The sequence below is a fragment of the Colias eurytheme genome, chromosome 13 (assembly GCF_061535395.1).
Source record: "Colias eurytheme isolate Ceu_HAF_F1 chromosome 13, ilColEury1 Martin Lab GWU primary, whole genome shotgun sequence".
Taxonomy (NCBI): Eukaryota; Metazoa; Arthropoda; class Insecta; order Lepidoptera; family Pieridae; genus Colias; species Colias eurytheme.
In genome coordinates this window covers 476001-492693 of record NC_142992.1, presented here as the reverse complement: position 1 = coordinate 492693, position 16693 = coordinate 476001, and the positions used below count along the sequence as shown (strand labels likewise).

The 16693-nt window shown below is 32.8% G+C and overlaps 1 protein-coding gene across 1 annotated transcript in view; it reads left to right on the top strand.

Moving 5' to 3' along the window:
- The window catches only part of slif (cationic amino acid transporter slimfast), a 37836-nt gene that overhangs the window by 651 nt on the left and 20492 nt on the right, over positions 1 to 16693 (top strand). The window lies entirely within an intron of this gene.

Below are 16693 nucleotides of genomic sequence, written 5' to 3'. Positions count from 1 at the left end.
AGGGGTAGAATTTATCGAAATCCTTTCTTGCGGATGCCAGTCCTAACATCTACCTGCATGTCAAATTTCAGCCCAATCCGTTCAGTGGTTTGGGCTTGGTTTGGGCTGTGCGTTGATAGATGTCAGTCAGTCACATATTTTGAGTTTTATAGGTATACTTTGATCTAGAAGAAAGGAAACTTAAATAATATTTAAATAATAATAATATTCGTCTAAGAATAACGAATAATTAACTTTTCTAATAGACATTTTATCTCGATAATAAAACCAAGTACCTAATGATTATTACATAGGCCTAATAAGGCCTAAACCTATAAACATTTTATATCCTCAAAACCTGTTTGAATTATAATTTTACCTTGTATGTAGGTAGTACCAGTAGGTAAAAATGTAATTTAAAAAATACAGTAGGCGCTTGCTAATCCGGCACCGGCAATTTTTCCTCTATGCCGGATTGTCGGAAATGCCGGATTATCGAATTAGTATAGGAAATAAGACTTCATATTTAAAATGGTACCTTTTTAAATATGAAGGTTGAATTTATTATAAAAAAAATACATAAATTAATTAAAATATTAATTAAATAAGTATTAAAATTACATATTAGGTTCATCATTTGTGACGTTTTCGTTCAGTAATCCGGCGTTCAGCTATGTAAAATGCCGGATTATAGAGCGGGCTGTCTGAGTCCCGAAGTGCCGGACTACTGAGCGTGCCGGATTGGCGAGCGCCGGATTATCGCGCGCCTACTGTATAAGTACATTAAGTAGGTACCTAGCTTTCTCTCGCAGACAAAATCTAAAAAAAAATGTTGTGTGGTTTTATGAAACCACGGTAAAAGTGAAACTGTTCGAACGGTTCCGAACACTGCTTTGTGTAGCGCATGTCGCGTGTCGGTCGGCTGCCGAGTAGGTATACCTACTCGGCAGCCGCGATACACGCGACATGCGCTACACAGACCAAAAAGTTTGAGACGATGTTAAAAGTTTCACTTTAAAAAGTACAACAAAAACTTTGATCTCTTTATTTCAGTTTGGAAATCTGTGCTGAAAAAAGAACTGGATTTTATCAAAAGGCTCAGGGATAAAAAACGAAATATTGGTGAATGGTTTAATCACTACATACCTACCTAGTATAAAACAAAGTCGCTTTCTCTGTCCCTATGTCCCTATGTATGCTTAAATCTTTAAAACTACGCAACGGATTTTGTTGCGGTTTTTTTTTAATAGATAGAGTGAATCAAGAAGAAGGTTTTAGTATATAATTTATTATGTTTAAGACAAAGCGGGCGAAGCCGCGGGCGGAAAGCTAGTAATTAATATTTAGAGCAGGCTCCAAGGAGATGTTCGTTTGCATAAATCGCGGACCTAAATCTTGAAAATATACTCGCCATCTTTGAATGCTCCCTCCACTCCCCCATGCAACTATTTCACTGTACGAACTATTGAATCGTAAACAATGGACTATTGTTAATTATTTAAAATAATAATTTAAAAAATATATTCATGAGTTTTCAATCTATAGTGGTTTAAAGTTAACTCAAAAATGGACCATTTTCGTAAATTTTCTAAAAAATCTTAGAGAAAGTGTAAGAAATGTTATAGTATGCTATATATTCGTGATCTACTCAATAAGCTCTTTCATTTGATACCCCACACGGCGTGTTTTGGAAATGTTTATTTTTTTCTTTGTATGCCATATTTAATTACCGGGGTGCGGGGAAGGGGACCACAAAACTGGTTGGCAACATCTGTCTAAAGGATGTCTGGGATCTATACAATATATATCAGAAGTCAGATTTAGGTCCGCTATTTATGCAAACGAACATCTCCTTGGAGCCCGGTCTAATTGTGCTATTTATTTTTCCACTACGAACAAAAGAAAGTACATAACATCCTTGACATAGGATCATTCATTGAATACGCACGTGATCGTTACATTATAAAATATTTCGTCCTCACATGAGTTACCATAAAAGCCTTGAATTAAAAACGTAGGAAGGTGTTCCGTTATTTGACTTGAATAAAACTCTAGTGTTGTCACCATTTGCGCGCCCGGTCGCATAATTAGCAGTAAATTATTCATTTCTATACCTTGTGCGGATAATTTAATTTTTAATGGATTTTGAGTATATTTGAAATTTTGGGTATGGTAAAATTATAAGTAATATAATTGTTTGTGTGTATGTTTTATAATTTTTTTATTAACCTGGCGTCGCACATGATAATTTTTTATCGCGAATCAACATTTCCAATCAAACAATATAATTTTTCGCATCATGTACCTAGTGTAAATAAATACAGAACAAATATGAATCTCAAAAATAAAGATAGATAGAGATAGATATTTTTAGTACATCGGGAAGTGCTGGACCCTCGCTCCTTACGACGTCCGGCATAAATTGACGAAGCGTGCAGACCGGAATAGTGGCACATTTCAGATTTATATTGTCTAAAAAGATACTTCTGACTTGTACTTTTTTCATGTGATTTAGATATTATGATATATTAATTAACAAAACAGTTAGGTACTAATATACCACTTTACTCGTTATCAATGTGTTACTTCGAACACTTCGATATAACGGGGATTATATTATGCACTTTATTGATAAACCTTAATACTTTAAAATAAGGTCGGCATGTTATTGCGCCTTCGATTATGCGAATATATATCAAGCCTTTCAATTGCCTACATTTAAATTCATTTTATTATAAAGGCAATACATCTATACAAATATTATAAAGAGGAAAGGTTTGATTTTTTGTTTGTTTGTTTGTATGAATTGAATAGGCTCCGAAACTACTTGGCGGATTTGAAAAATTCTTTCACTGTTGGAAAGCTACATCATTTCTGAGTGACATAGGCTAGGTTTTATCCCGGAAATCCCACGGGAACGGGAACTAAGCGGGTTTTTTTTTGAAAACGCGGGCGAAGCCGCAGGCGGAATGCTAGTATAATATAATTAGTACAGCAAAACAAGCATTTATAAAAGGTAGCTCGAAGTATAATAATGATTTTCAGTACCTAGTTCTAAGATAGATATATAGACCGTATACAGCAGGGGCCGGTGTAACTCGGGTCTACTGTATAGGAAAAAGAACGTGTGTGCCGAGCATAAGCGTCGGAGGTGAAACTGCTGTGGCAAGATTCAAAGATACCAAAACAGTTACCTTACTCCATGGTGTGACGGCATTGCCATTACACGACCATTAATTTTACTCTCAACGCGCCTATTGAAGTTTCACTTCAAAAAAATGTAATAACAAATTGCACTCAAAATTCATACAAATTTTATAAGATATATAAAAAATCATTGTCTTATAGTTAGTTAACAATTGTGGGAACAATTTCATAGCTATATACATAATATTTAAGTTATACGCAAGGCACAACTAATATGAATTTACAAATCAATTTATTAAAAACTAGCGGTCCGCCCCGGCTTCGCCCGTGGAACATATTTACGTTTTCTCTACATAAGAACCATCCTTGTACTTCAAGGAATATAATAGAAAAGAATTATCGAAATCGGTTCAGCCGTTCACACGTGATGCCGTGACAACGCGAAACGGGTGCAGACCCGCCGCCTTTTTATAGCTCCCGCCGCGAAGTGCGTCGAACGCGGCAACTGATACACGAAAATAATCCTTATGGCATGATTCTGTATTCACGCGCGATGACTTATAGCGTATTTCATGTATAACTTTGGTGTTTCTAAACCGATTTACATGATTCTTTTACTATAACCTGCCCAGGAGTATGAAGAATAATTGTGCCAAATTTGGTTAAAATCCGTCGTGTAGTTTCTGTTTCTATAGCGAATATACAGACAGACAGACAGACAGACAGACAGACAGACAGACAAAAATTTTACTGAATGCATTTTTGGCATCAGTAGCGATCCCTTATCACCCCTTCATAGTTTTTTTTTTAAATATATTTCATGTACAGAATTGGCCTCTCTACGTACGTAGTACATTCTATCTCGATGCTCTCTACAGATTTATTATAAGTATAGATTAACTGCCATTACTATGACGAAAGCAGAACCATGATAGGCAATTTCTCAATGCAAACTATTATAAAATACGAGTAGGTATGACCTTACAGTAAACATAATAAGTATGTAACATGCTCATAGACCATGACCTATAGTAACTCAAGTATTATACAAGTAGGTACGGTACTCTAACCATATTGGAGACCATTTATTTTAATTAATTTAACACTTTACCCATCTGTAGTAAAAGATAAGCAAGTTATTTAAGCGGACGTTCTCAAAAAATGCAAAAGAAGATGCGTATTGCTATTTGCTACCCAGTCTGATGAAGCCTTTTCTCTGGTCTTGAAGCTATGTACTTCTATCAGATTACATATTAAATACTGGCAACATGCTTAATTATAAAGGGTAATCGGCCTATTAGCTATTAGCTTAGCCTGTTAGAATTAGCCACCTGCATGGTTTTCAGCCATACAATCGAACTGCTAGGCAAATGACTTTGTTATTTAACTATTTGTCACTTGCTCATGAAGACTACACGTTTATTTTTTTCTAAGTCGAGAATGTGTGCGTATACGCATACCATTGCACGGTCCTCGGGGAAAGGGCCAGAAGTCAGAACCCCATTCAAGGAAAGGACGATAAACCAAACTCTAGCACAGAATAAAAATGTTTAGTTTGTTCCGTCGGGCGGCATTTTCCAAGTCATTCATTTTTAAATGCACACACATGCTCTTTACTTTTACACAGTTGTTTGTTTAATTTGAACCATTGACAGGAAGTAACTCGAATGCAAAAATGTCTCTTTCCTGTTATAACGTCTTTGTAAACATTTACCGTCATTTTCAATTATATAGGTAATTTTATTATCGTTTAATTTAAAAAGGAAGTTTAAGAAATTCGCGCCACCAATGTTTTTACCACAGACAGTATTAGTAGTACCTACAGTACCTACAGTATTAGTATCTTGTACAAAATATACTTATAGTATCAATATTAACTATAGCTGTGCCTTGCAAGCTCGCAAACGAAGCCGCGGACATACAAGCAAGTATTTCTGTAGCACATGTGTTGTTCTGGTACATAAACTACATAATTGACAAGTAACATCAACATCAACGTTTAGTGGTTTTCATGTGAAAGAGTTATAACATACATGCGTACATTTTTTTAAATATTTATAGTAGGACTACTTGTATCTGCTTTGGAACGAAGGAATAAAGTGTATTGACCTGTCTTTATTTCGTTCTTGACATCTAAATGGGCTAAATCTTGGGCTAAATAATAAATAACTTGATTCTTTTATAGGTAGTTATTTAGTTTCGTAATATGACATTGAACAGTGAGCGTGTTTTCTTATAATTAATAATTATAAAAACTCGTTTAATATAGCATTTTCTAGGCATTGACATAGCAGAAATATTGGTAATAATTGCGTTAAGCATAAAACAATTAAAATAACAGCTAAATATGGTAAATGGTTGTATGCACATAAATCCTGTCATAAAAATTTGAATTAAAAAAATTATTTTTAGATTTTTGCAATAGACAGCTTAAATATGTTGTACACAGTAGACCGTACAAAATATGTCACTGCAAAGTGCAAAGTGTACGAGACCTATCACGGAAACAGTTATTTTATAAGTATTTATAATATAGAACATTATGATTGAACTTATTTCCTATTAATACAATAACCGTATTAGCCAATTTTTTTTACGTTTAAAAAGTCGCACCTACCGCCTACCGGGGAATCCCACTACCGAAGCGTGATGTCAAAATAACAATTTGTTACAACTGGTAGCAACTGTATAGTTTGTAACATAATTCTTTTTCATTGTTAACTTTAATGCTCGTAACATGAATGTTGAAATTGTCTCTTACTTTTATGGTTTATTTATATTTGTTTATTGAATGTTACAAAATTGTTAATTATCTACTTTGCTTGTTACTTGGAGATTTATGAATGCTAGCTTATCACCTACAGCTTCGCTCGTGTAGTCAAAAATTTCACATGAGGAAATGAGTTGTTGCACCGCGGTTTTAGCCTATTACCTCTTTAGCCTCTACAATATCCAGGCAGAAAACGTAAGGGAATAGAAAAATAAATTTACCCATATCAATGATTAAAAAAAATCATTGACCTACCTACCTATATGTAAGCATTAGAAAGTACCTAAGGAAATACACAACTTACGATAGTAATCGTCACATGAGTAGAAAGACGGAACAGAGACTAAGCTTCAAACAACCGCGCGAATCGATTGCACTACTACAAGTACGCGGCGCATGTGTGTGTGACCGCAGGCCGCTTGTCGCGTACGCAGCGATTCTGGAAAAAACCGGTTTGCGCTTGCACAGGCTGAGGACAGTCTCAGGGTTGAAACGACTCACGTTGTTTGTTTTATTAGTTGCAACTTGCAAGTTTGAATATTTTAATATAAAACGTAATATTTTATTGTTAAAAATGGTTGTTTATTGTACTGTGTGTATGAATAATACTAGAAAAACTAAAAATATATCGTACTTCAACTATCCCAGGGAGTACAATAGGTGAGTAAATATTTTGATTATTACTTTTTCAAGTAAGTACCTACTTGCGTTTATTTTATTAGGTCCTTTTTTAATAAGAAGAGAATTGTACACGGTGTGTTTTACCTTTCATTATTATTACAAGTTTAGCATTTGTAAGTATGTATGTAATTGTGTGTAATTATAAAACTAATGTGTGTAATTATAAAACTATTTAACAAATGTTTTGTTTAATTTGTCTTTACCTATTGTGACAACCCTACCAAAATAGGTAACAATTTTGCACGTTCTTAAGAAGCTTAGTCTCTGTTCCGTCTTTCTACTCATGTGGTAATCGTAACGTACCTTAGGTACCTACTGTAATCACTAGGTATACATAGTATAAAACAAAGTCACTTTCTCTGTCCCTATGTCCCTTTGTATGCTTAAATCTTTCAAACTACGCAACGGATTTTGATGCGGTTTTTTTTTAATAGATAGAGTGATTCAAGAGGAAGGTTTAAGTATATAATTTATTAGGTTTAAGTCAAAGCGGGCGAAGCCGCGGGCGGTAAGCTAGTTTTATATATTATCTATAGTGTCAGCATAGAAATCCGTAAAATAATATTAAAGGCATGAAATATAATTTAAAATAAGTGTTGCTTTTCGTAATAATAAAATAATTACAATTATATAAATGGAATCCAATCTCAATGAGTTGAGACTTGAGTAAGAGGAAAATATATTTTGACCTCGCGAAAGACATTGGTCTCGCTTTGAATTTATTTTGTTTTGCCTTTGCTTTTACATAATAGGTAGGTAGTTGTTGTCTTTGAAAAACATCACGTGCTGAGTACCCAACTACGAAAAGAGGTATGTGGTGTGTCAATAGATTCCTTTAGTCAAAGACGTTGTTTGGAGCATGTTTTCATGTACACCTATGTACTTGCATTTGTTCGTTAATAAACAGTAGGCATATCAATATGTTTATATAATTATTTACCTATATCATTATAAAAATTGAGTAAAACTTGTTTAAAACAGTATATCACTAGGTATATAATTTATGTCATTGTAACTTACCACCACGAAAGATGAAAATCCAGTTAAGAGCACACATAATAATTAATATGACAGTATCAATCTCGCACTGCTATTAAAACAAATTAATATTTTATAATTTACACTGGTGCTGATATTCCACTACACTCGTCAAGTAATTTAAATTCAATTTACCTAAAGATTTAATTTCACAGTAGAAATAAAACTTTTCAACAAATAAAAAAAAAATGTTTCGAAAAGCTGACATTTCGTTTTAAATAGAATAGTGAACTAAATAAAGTCCTTCTATCTCGCTCTCTCTTAGACAAGATGGCGCCTTTTTTTTCAGCGCGCCTTTTTTTAAATGCGATTGGCGCGAACATTATTGTCATATACGAAAAAGAGACAGACTATGTTATTGAAGAAAACATTTGAATGATTTTTTTATGAATGGCAAGTTGAATATTTTTCGATGAGTAAAAAATATATAATATGTATACGATTTAGAAAAAGAATTTATAATCGAGAGGCGAGAAATATTTTATGTAATTTAAGTTATTTATTAATTTATTATTGTTAGTCATGTCTCATGTGATCATAATTTTTTTTGAATGTTACCTACCTCGAATTTAATAATTTTCGGCAGTGAAAAGGATGAAAGTAATTTTCGCTCATAAGCCACGCCTGTTGTTTACAAATGTATCCCGTAAATCAAAACAATAAACCAGGATGGTATCACTAGAAAGAGATAGTAAAGGAGATTGTTTACATTCAAAACAATGGACCAGGATAATATAACTTTAATATGACTGTGTCTCTAAGCTGTGTGTATTTTTATTCGAAACTGTGTGAGTACTTATTTTCACTAGTTACCTACCTAATTATTTTTATACAAACCTAGTACATACTACTAACATAGTACTTAGGTTAAGTATACCTTTCAAGTTTCAGTTAAGGAATTTTTCTACTGACTTCAAAAAGGAGGTTCTCAATTCAATTGTTTTATTTTAGGGTTTGTTGCCGATTTTGATGATTCTTTTCTTATTTTAAGCGTGTCTCCAGTGATCTCTCAAATTTGGCTTAATTATGACAGAGAATAATTATCAATTATTTCAAGACATAATATTTTAAAAGTTAAAACATTCACAAACAGCAAAGCATAAAAATAAAATATTTTATTGTATTTCTTAGTTGCATGGAAGATTGATTTGTATATAAACTTTATTAAATTTCCATATCGTGAAATCTTTCATAAAAATTGGTCTTCGACCATAATAATAGCTGTTGATCCATAACCGTAACCGTAAAATTAAATCCGTATTGTAACTGGCAAGAATTTTAAATACGAAAATAATGTGATCTATATATAGCAAAAAACTGTAGAAGACTTTTTTATATAACCAGTTATAGTCCTCAGCAACCGCCATAATTTATTTTGAAAAAAAAATGCATTTTTATTTGGCACACCAAAAGTACATAAAACACATAAGGCCGGGTCCACATTTCATCGTATCTCCGTTGCGTGGCCTCGGCGCGTATCATGATCGCTAGTTTGGACGCAAGATGATACCCGTTGATGATACACACCGTATCTGATACGGCCCGATCCGCACTAACCGTGTATCATGATACACCTCGTATCTGATACGCGTATCACGATCGGTGGTATGGACGTATTTTGATACTGTATTACGATACGATATACGTGATACACCGCGAACCATCGTGTGTCGGTTTTTCCGCGATCATCAAAGAGGATACACATCGTATCGCTCAAGTTTGGACGTGAATGCAATTGATACGCGATCATTGCCTGTGTTCCCGCCATTTCGTGATTTGTGAAAGAGGAGTAAACATTGAAGATGAGCTGGGATAACGAAAGTGTTATAAAACTAATCGACGCCTATAAAAGAAAAGAAGTGTTATGGGATCCCAAGCACAAGAATTTCTTCAACAAAGTGTTGAAGAAAGACGCTTGGGACGAGCTGGAGGAAGAGTTACAGTTTTAGAGTTACTGAACCGTACGAGAGGGGAAGGTACACTGAAAGAAACGCGTATCAGGAAAAGATATGAGGATCGGATGAAAACTGGAGCGTCCATTGCCGCCGATACACTGACATGATACAGCATTTGATAAGTATGGACGCGTTTTTTTTCAAGATACGCCTTTATAATACGACATGGACAAATGAGCGTCCATATTTATGATACAAATACTCGATACGATACGACTGATCGTGATACGTCAAGATGCTACAAATGTGGACCCGGCCTAACATAAAATGCATACATAATGCTCGAAAACTCAAAACAATATACTAGGATGACATAATTGATAGAAGCGTAAGCGTTGCAGAATTATTTTCATTTTTCACACGATACCGATAGTCATAAGTCATAACAATGTACCAGGCTGCCATACTTTTGAAGAGCTAGTGCACTAGTTTTCTAGAATCTATGAATAATGAAAACCTAGAAATTTAGGTTTTTTCATATATTGTTATAATGTATATATGTATACCTACTGTTTCAGTGATTATTTGAGTGCTAATAAAAAGCAAGCTCAAATTATTAGATTACTCGAAACATACAGGCAAAAAATTAAAACAATAGGAACTGTATATAAATAGGTACTCAAAAACTTAGGCAATTTATTTATTTATTTTTAGTTTTTACCAATACAAAAGCTTAAGTTCTATTTATTTATAAAGATGATAAAACAAATACATAATACAACCGCTCATTCATTTTTTTATACAGAATACAAATATGTTTGAGCTTTTAAATGGCAGAAAAAATGCTGCGAACATTTACGGCCTTGCGCCATACAAGGAAGTAATTTATTACAAGTGATACAGGTTTAAAAGCATTTTAATATTGATTACTGATACTGATGAATTAATTACTTGGCTAAACTTATGGTATCTGTTGTTAATATCTAATATCTATAAATTAAAAATATTAGCTTTCTGCCAGCGACTTCGCCCGCGTAGTCAAAGCTAAAACTTGCATAGTTCACGTTCCCGTAGGATTTTCGAGATAAAAACTATGTCCTTTTTTATTCTCAAACTATAATTGTACCAAATTTTACCAAAATCGGTTAATTAGTTTGAAGAAAAGAAGAATAGAGACGTACCGATATTTCACATTTCTAACATTTTAAATAGGGTTCTGTAGGCAATATTTTGGCAAAAAGTAAGAACTTAATTAAACTTAAAACATTTAATTTAAAAATCTCACATTCATAGATAGTGTTTATTTATTAGTTTGCGTTATAATATAGGTAGGTAGATTTGCTAAGACGTGTCGAATAAACTTTATAGTTCACTAGCTTTCGCTTAGCCCGCGGCTTCGCCCGCTTTGTCTAAAACATAATAAATTATATATACTAAAACCTTCCTCTCTATCAATTAAAAAAAACCGCATCAAAATCCGTTGCGTAGTTTTAAAGATTTAAGGATACATAGGGACAGAGAAAGCGACTTTGTTTTTACACTATGTAGTGATATGAGATACTTACTTAGGTACATAGTATTAAATACGTAGTATATTATTATTAGTCTGTGGTCTTAGATTAAGGATTGGTTTCCGCGCGCGCGCTACGACTAGATACCGCCCCACCTAAAAACAATAGCTCTGTGAGTGCGGCAACTCATTTCTGTAGTGTGTGTTAGGCAATTTGTAAAGACGCTAGTGTGTGTGAAGAATTGGGCTGCCAGCTACATAAATTTTACCTCATAAATGGGAAATCTGGCATCTTGGAAAGAAGTTTGAAAAATCTTTTTTCATCCTGACCTGGCCGGGAATCGAATCCATGAACATGTGACTCAAATCCACTTGCGACGCTACTATACTATAGTCGTTGTTTAAAAGTAAAAAAGCGGAAATAAAAAAAAAACATATTATATGAGTCAGTTAAACATGGTTAAACAGAAATAAATTATTGTATTATACTTTTTTATACATGATTGTGTTAGTAATAGTAATGAAAAAAAAAGTTCAAATTATTGCTAAAATATTTCCTCAACCACGTGTATTTTTTTGGATATGCAATACGGCAACACTGAATGGCGTCGTATTTTCGTAGAAAAATTTTTCGAAGTAAAGGAGAAATTTCGAATAATACGATACTTAGTGATGGTACGTGATCCCAGTGTCTTTCATATTTTTTGTTGTATTATTTTTAAATAGTTTTATGACACAAATAGGCATTTTACTTCAGATTTTGTTCAAAATCTTTATAAATTATCAGTTCACCCTCTCCACACAATGCTTGTGACACGACTGGCTTGGGTACGCCGAATTCGGCGTACTATAAGTTGCCGCATTTTTCAAGTACGCCGGCGGTATCTAGTCGTAGCGCGCGCGCGGAGACCAATCCATAATCTAAGTCTGTGGTATTAAGTAATTTATCAGTTTTATAGGAAATCTCTAGTTATGTAACAGCAACTTTGTATTCATTTTCTAAGTGATTACTTACTAATAAACTTCGCTTAAAAGTAGGTAACTTGTATATTATATCTCATTTAATTAAGATACCGCCAATTTATAATTAGAATATGATTCTGCGCAATTGCAGAATTATTTCAAAATTAGATCAGCATTTCTAGAGATATCCTAATAAATAAGATTTTTCCCTTTTCTGATAAGCACTGCAAATAAGCACTAATTTAGCTTCGAAAAAATTAATTTTAACTCATGATAAAAAGCACTAATTGTAAAAACAAATAAATTAAAAGTTATTCCATTTAAAATTAAGTTCATAAGGTACCTAATAAAGAATTTTTGTGTCACATTATCTCGGCTTATTACAGAGGAAGTCTAAGTACTTCAAGTGATACTCGAAGTAGTCTACAATGTAAGTAAATATTAACAATTTTCTACACAAGTAAATACCCGTAATAGCCTGTAGTGTTAAATAAATAATACTACTAAATATCTGTACTTTCCCTTCGAAAAGTAAGTACGTACTTCAATGGTAAACTAACGACTAGTAAAAGGGGATAAATGCATTATCTACGTGCCTATTACTAAAGTAGATATCTAATATCTATCTAATATATCCTACTAATATTATAAATGCGAAAGTTTGTAAGGATATGGATGTATGGATGTAAGGATGTATGGATGTTTGTTACTCTTTCATGTAAAAACTACTGAACCGATTACAATGAAATTTAGCACACATATAGAGGGTAACTTGGATTAACACATAGGATAGTTTTTATCCCGGAAATCCCACGGGAACGCCGAACGGGAACTATGCGGGTTTTCCTTTGCAAACGCGGGCGAAGCCGCAGGCGGAAATCTAGTAGGTACATAATAATTATACATTATGAAAGCTTAGCTAGATTAGTAATCTTAAAGAAAAAAAAAACATTTATTTTAACACATACACACACCACACAATAATTAAATGTCTATCGGTTGAAACTCTTTTGAATATCTATATCTAGGAACTTATTCGGATATCAATGTTTTTCAAAGTTTCTCCAGACCAAAATATGATAAAAGTTTATCAAACACTAGATATGTGCCCCGCGGTTTTACCCGTATTGCTCCTCCAGTAACCTGTTGGTCTTAGCGTGATGATACATAATATACCTTATATACAAAATATGCCTTCCTCGATAAATGGGCTATCTAACACCGAAATAAATCTTCTAGATTTCCGCCCACGGCTTCGCCCGCGTTTTCAAAGAAAAACTCGCATAGTTCCCGTTCCCGTGGGATTTCCGGGATAAAACCTATCCTATGTGTTAATCCAAGTTACCCTCTATATGCGTGCTAAATTTCATTGTAATCGGTTCAGTAGTTTTTACGTGAAAGAGTAACAAACTTTCGCCTTTATAATAGTATTAAGATTTGAATCAGAAAAACTTAAGTCATTGTGTATGATTGTTATTTTTTTGTGTTAAATTTAAATTGTTTATTTTGTATTTATCATCCATTAACAAATCTCTCCGTCACAAACATAACAAAAGCAAAACGCATCATTCGTTCGTGACTAAGGGTGTATTCAGAAAGAAAGCTTGAAACTTATAAGCGCTTGTCGGCGCTTGTCATGTTCATATATATTTTCCTTTGTCTTGCTTGTCAGCGCAGGAAAATATATGAACATGACAAGCGCCGATAAGCGCTTATAAGTTTCAAGCTTTCTTTCTGAATACGCCCTAACGAATCTCAATTCAATCAGTTTTGACTTTTGAGTCAATGTACTGCATATTATAATTATATTATACAAAACTTGTAAATTATATTTTTATGCAATGCATTTTTGCAATTTATTTAACAAATTGTTCCGTTCGTATCCAAAATAAGATATGTAGGTATTATCATAAATTTCTAAACAATATAACCGTGATTAAGTCTATCAAGAAATTTATGATATCTTTAAGATTTTTAATTTGTTGAGTTTAGTTTTAAAATAATTTCACGACCTTAATGTTATACATACCTACAAGATAAGTTACTATAAATTTTAGTTTTAAAAATAAGTCGCTATCTTCTTATAATATTGTCCTTGTTAATACTTATATATTTTATTTAACAATAACTTTTATAACATTGTCATCACAAATCAAATGTTTATTACTTTTCGGACCAATTTTTACATACAAGGCATGAAAAAAGGATCATCATTTTCCTTTTTAGTACTGGATTACCTTCACACAGTTTCAGTATTTATATAAGGTTAAGATTTTTATCGTTTAATAAACAAATTTAATCAATTTTGGATCATGGCACTAAAAAAACGAAGATTTGGGTTAATGTCATCGTTTAAAATGCTAATCAGCTGCCATTTTATCATTATTTTGTTTTACTCATTAACAGTAACGATGTAATTAGCTTAAAAAGTAAGAATAACAACATAGTAACACTTTTTAAATGTATGAAAGTGATTGATCTACTTATATTTAAGTAACTAATCGTTTGTCATAGATTCGCACTTCAAAAATCACTTGAACATTACCAGTTATCACTTGAACATTACCAGCCAGTACTAATTGTTTAATTTAATCCCAATCGTTATTCAATATACTTATGTACTAACCTTTCATATTGGTTACTTTCACGAGGATACTGATTCTATCATACCTATTTTTAACCCGCGTCGGCACGTATTGTATGAATGCATGTCATGCAATAAGGAAGATAAGTGAGTTACTGTGGATTAGGGATTTCCCTCTATTTCATCTTTTATTAATGTTTAATGAATCTCTGTGTATTTCAAAAGAAACCAAACATAAAAAAAAACTTATTTATATTTCTCTTATGTCAAAAGGAAACGTGCATGAACTCTATTTGTGATAACCCTGTTAATTTCTTTCAACTAGGTACTATAATTATTATATTTAAGTTTTAATATTTTTTCACACATCTAAACTTCTACTAGGTACATTAAAGAACTTATTATAATATATTTATCAACAACTATATACCTATCTTGTCTAGACAAAAATCTCTTCTAGCCAAAATAGTTTCGGTCGTTGTTTCTGTCAATAGCTGAGATAAGCAATAATTCTTCTTTCAACAATGACAGATATCATTTGCTGTTCAGTATTTACCACATCATCTTGTATTTATATGATTTGTATCCAAGTGCACATTTTAGGGTTGCTTCTATTAAAAAATTATAATTTAGAAGTTATAATTTGATATTTTGTGAAGTTATTTTAAAAGAATACCCATCTCAACGCAAGATTACCTTTTCATAAATGTATCTTCATCATCGTGTTACAAATGTTGTAATCCAAACTTCTCCGAAACAGCTTGATCGATTTCGATTAAATTTTGGAGTATATTTCGTGAAGATGTGTAGGTATAAGGCCTAGAAAGTGTAAGAAAGAAAGAAAGAAAGAAAATACATTTATTTGTACCGATGCACATTAATTTACATAAAAAATAAATAAAATTAACTTATAACTAGTTACAACGGCACAAAATGGATAATATCCACTCAGTGGTTTGAGAATCTAAGGACATATAAGACACTTAGATTCTCCACTGATTTTCAGTGGACACCACATTGACAACCTGACAGTGGCAGTGTACATATTATGAAAAAATAAAAATAAAAGTAATTATGTATATAATATATAAGAATATAATATTATAGTAGTTAGATAGGAAACATATATATATATTATAAAGAATTATTACCTACATAACAGACAATAATACATTCTACAAGAAGATACAATACTAATACGCGATACCTACATCATAATTATAATTAACAAAAAACAACTACAAATAGAATTATCACCAGAGCCGTACCGAGTCACGTGTTTGGAGTGTATTCTATAATAAGATAAAGCTAAGCTTTATGTGTGCACAAACAACCCCGTAACCCAAAACAATGTACCAGGGCGGTAGAACTGGGGAGAGATGGTGTTGGATAGTACTGCGAAATTGTTTACATAGCGCACTGAAATTCAAAACAATGTACCAGGACGTCATATTTTTTAAGTGCACTTTAAGTTTATTTTTGAAGTGAAACTTTTTTATCGGGGTTGGAAAAAAATTTTGTGTAACATTTTTTCGTTACGCGTGACATTTTTCCGTTACGCGCCATCTTTTTCTTATCCCTACCACGCGTGATTCGACGTATTTCTGTAAAGTTGCATATAGTAAATTATTTTTTGAAAAATAAGGTCATAAAGAAGTTTCACTTCTTACGTGTGTACACTAGTACACGCACACATTTTTTTTAATATACAATCTCGCATGTCATTTCGCACTGATCTCAAAATCTACGCCGAATTATAATATTGATGAGATTTTATACAGGTCTGCAAAACGTAATTAGGTCTTATTAAAAGATGCACATTAAATAGAGGCGAGGAAAGTTGTGTAAAATTCTAATTTGACTGTATCTAGGTAGTTACTTTATTTTTTTATTAATTTAAAAACGTTAATTGGCAACCCTACCTTAAGTACGTCCTTTATTGTCTAGAAGATGTGCAAACTAATGCAATGAGATTGCACTCATAGCTGATAATGTCATGCAGTTTTTAATTTGGATTTTTCCAGATTGTCACTTCCGCGGAAAGTGCCCTATATTTTTTATTTTTGATTAATTTTATGCAACTTTCTTTCGCCCAATATACCTAAATTCATAGAAATAATAAAATA